Raw genomic sequence first — 4,354 nt, forward strand, 5'->3', positions numbered from 1 at the left:
AACAAAAAAATGAAAACAAAAGACAAAACCCCCAAATAAACCAATCCAAACCAACAAACAAAAAAACCTCCACAAACTCCAAGTTCTAGGTTTGTCCTGGTTTATTAGTATCCCGTTTTTCCAGTGTGTCAAAAAAAAAAACCCAAAAAACCTAACCCAAACTTCCTAATTTCCCTTTTGTTGTTTTTATTAATAAGTATCCATTTTAAAGGATAGTTATCACCTCTATTGGATTGTAAATCTCCTTGAGGGCAGGAGACTTTGTCTAACCACTAATAGGTACCCATACATTTATTAGAGAGCAGTGCAACCTCTAGGGGGTCAATAAATACTTGTTGACTCACTGACTCTATAAATATAAACGGCAAAATAATCAGACATTCTGCTAGCACCTAATTTGCTCCCTGTAGGTAAGTTTGTCTCTTTGGTAGCATTGATTCTTTTAGGCCACCAGGGTTCCATTTAGTGAATTACAACTGCCATGTGCTAACTGGTACCCTGGTGGCCTGAATGAGTTTAAAAGTCTCCCCAAATCAAGGACATCTCCCCTGAGAGTGGCTCTGAATCTTGTTGAATACCTAGCCCAACCTTTATTTTCTTCCACAGCATTTCTCCTTTGAGACAAAAGATTCCTTTGCCTTTAGGCTTTTTAGCCTTTTCACAAGGCAGAAACTCTCCAGTCATAAACAAATACAAATGCACTTCATTTACCATATTCTTGCTATTTTACATTTTTAAAGGGAAGTATTGCTGAATTACATTGAATGTCAGGCAGGAAATTCACAATTTTCCTTGCAGCATTTTTCATAAGAGAGCAGCTTTCCAACAGATCCAGCTGTCAACGGTGCCCTCCTACTGTTTGACTCACATTCAGAATTCATTTCTATGTGCACCACAATACAAAAATTTTGCAAAGCATTAAAGAAGTATGTAGAATACTCCCTAGGTGTTTCTTCCTCAGGCCCAGAGTCTCAAAGCTTTTCTGTTTTGCCTAGTGTTCTCTACCAAACAATGATCCTTTACGCAATTTTAGAAAACTTACAACAGGATAAAGTTAATGGATGATGAATTAGTTGCATCCCAGCAGGGAATCTCTGTCTTGGATCCTGAGGAATCTGGTCTCTTTTGTTGTGTAGTGAGATGAAAATTGCAAGCAGATTCTTAAGAAATGGTTGGAGTCTTCTGGACTGCAAAGATGCCAGGTTCCCAATTCCCGTAACAGGACTGAGATACTTATGACTTTGAGAGATTTATGAACAATTCTTAAACCGGATTGAAACAGATGCCATATGTCATATGTAAGTGAGAAAGGTGATGACATGTTCTGATAATACCACTCCATCCTGATTACAGATGTCCTGGATGCCCTGCCCTCTTCCACGTGCCCTTCTTGCAGTGCCTTCCAGCTGTTGCATGGGCCATTCCTGTGTCTCTTGAGAAAGGCATCCAGGGTGGCTGCACAGCCAGAAGAACACAGCTACTCCCAATGTCACGCCTTTCATCCTGCTGGGGAATTATGTTGCCTGCTTACTTTACCTGAAGATTTCCTAGGCTTGGGACCCAGTGTCACTCCTTTGATGATTCTGTATTTCTCGGTTTCTCTCTGTCTCTCTCTGCATCATTTTTTCACACTTGTTTCTTACCAGTATGGCCTGCCCCGCACCCCCTCCTCCTTTTAGACCTCAACCAGAGTCGATGCTCTGTGGCTACTCCTTGCTGATTCCTGGAGGAAACTGCAAACTGCACTGTACCCAGTGCCCAACGTAAGTTGTCTCTTAAACTCCTCTTTATGTGAAATCTTTCCCTGTAGCTGTAGTTACTGCTTATCGAGCACTTCGGGTGGGCCAGGCCCTGTACTGGGTGTTTTCATGTTGCTCTTTTTTAATGTCCTGGAGACAAAATCCAGGCTGAGTGAGACAAAGTAATTTGCCAAGGTGTCACAGGTAGTGAGAGGCACAGCCCCGGAGCCAAAACCCGGTATTTCTGCCGCCAGGATAGTTTCACCACAATGCTGTATTGCCTATTTGGCACTTTTCTCTCATTAAAATTGTGTTCTCTGCTATTTTCTCATTGCATTTATATACACACAGACACACACGCATGTCTTTGTCATGTATGTGTGTGTGTATGTGTATGTGTGTGTGTGTGTGTATATATATATACATTTATCATTTTTGTTTATAAATAGCTGTTAAGATTTTTAACTTCTCCTCTAAACTACTAATTTCAGAAAGTAGAGATTGAGTCTTATTTATATTTATGTTCTTCCCCCTAAGCTTGGAGTCTCACATCAAGTAACTGCTCAATAAATGGTAATGATAATATTGGTTTGGTGGAGACATCATTAGGAAATAAATTGTAATTTACAGATGTTTATTCTAGTTTCCATCACTATTGTGGTATTATGGCTTGCAATTTTGGCACTCCTCAGGGGAATATTTATAGACTACTTGGGCAACTTACAATTATTCTCTTTATGTGCAATACCAGCTAATCAATTGCATATTAAAATAAAGGGTTTATATGAATAGTCTGAATTAAAATATTTCTGTGTTGCAAAGATCACTATAATACAAACAATGCAAGCATCATTTTTAGCAGCATCTTTAGCAAAAAGCCTGAAGTAAGCCTTTACTTCACAAGGCAATGCTATAAATGAGTCAAGAATCGAACCAGTTGTCCTAAAATGCCTTCCCTCTGGTTTTTCACTTGGCTTTGAATGCTTCCTAGGGATTTGATATGTATGTAGATGAATTGTCTGCAGTGGTTAATGAAGTTTTTTTTAAAAGAGAATACTACTAAAAGGCAAGTTGGTATGTTAACTTAGTACAAAGACAATTGCATTTCTAATCCTAATCCCCCACATGACAATATACTTTTTGGTCACAAGGACATGACATGAAAATGCTGATGGCTCAGTACAACCCATCACTTCTGCCAGGAAATGCACCACAGGGAAGGAGTGTCACTGGTATAATTTTCATTTTTATAAAAATCACACACCTCTTAAATGTACAATGTGGTGGCCATGTTATCTGAATCAAAGTGTTCTTTCTGAATTTTTATGTTGCTCATTGTTCTTATTTCCCTCTCTAGATTTTCTCTTTTATGCATGCTAAATTTAAGGGTAGAAAAAAAACCCCAAATCCAAAATAATAGTTGGAGGATGGGGAAACACAGGATGACGATTACAAGACTGCATCATATATTATATAAAGACAGAGTCTCAGCAATTTATTTGGCTCTGTCTAGGTACTTGCTTAGGGAGCTAGAGATCTAGTCTCTCATTCTATCAACAGCTCTTGCTGTCAATTAATTAGAATATATATTCCTATTAATTCAAGGCTGTGCGATGCCCTCTTCATGTACACTGCAAGCATTTCCATGAAACTGCATCTATCCTTAGTTATAAGGTGCAGCATTCCCGCCCTGAATTTGACTGTTTCTTCCCCAGTCTACATATTGTATGCTTGCCAAACTGTACAGATGCTTTGTGGACTGGACATCCATTACTGCTTTTAATAATTTACAATGTTGAGGGTCTCGATTTTAAGTTGCTCTCTTTACAAACATGGGTAAGTAAAACCCACTAATCAGGAAATTAGGCCACGTATGATTTGGCTTTCATCTGCAAATCAAATGGTTAAATATCTTCCAACAAGAGTTTCCCAAAGGATAGAGTTACCCCACAGAAATTAAGGCCCCATATCCACTTCTGAAATAATCTAGACAGTTGGAAAATAGAAGTGCTGAACACATTATCTTCACCCTCAAACCTGCACTTCCTTGTGGAATTCTCTACCTCAGTTAATGGGATTTCGGTATACCCTGTTGCCTCAGTTAGAACTCTTAAAGTCATCTTTGACTTATGTCCCTTATTTTCCATGTCCAATTGATCATCAGACCTGTCAGTTTTCCCTCAGAAGTGTCCTCTGGCTAACGTCCCTTTTTATCATCCTCACGGCCACTGGCTCAGACCCTCATCATTTTTGTTTGGGGTATTAATATAGCCTCCTATCTGACCCCCCTGGCATCCATCTTCCTCCCCTCAAGTCCATTCTTCACACAGACACCAGAATGATCTTTCAGAAAACAATTCTCATCAAGTTACTTCTCTCCTTCAAGACCTCAGCTGGAGTCCAGGTGTTTACAGAATGAACTCTAAACTCTTAAGCCAGGCCGAGAAGGCTTTTGGCAACTGGGTATCAACTTCGTTGGTATAGTTCTTGCTGTTTTCTGTGTGGACAGGCTTCCCTGGCTCCATTCCTAACCATTCATATCAAACTCTTATATTCATTAATTATATTCATGCCTGCCTTTGTACATGTTTTCCTACTATCTTCTTTTCTCCTTC

The sequence above is a fragment of the Camelus dromedarius genome, chromosome 5, assembly GCF_036321535.1.
Source record: "Camelus dromedarius isolate mCamDro1 chromosome 5, mCamDro1.pat, whole genome shotgun sequence".
In the NCBI taxonomy this organism is placed as follows: domain Eukaryota; kingdom Metazoa; phylum Chordata; class Mammalia; order Artiodactyla; family Camelidae; genus Camelus; species Camelus dromedarius.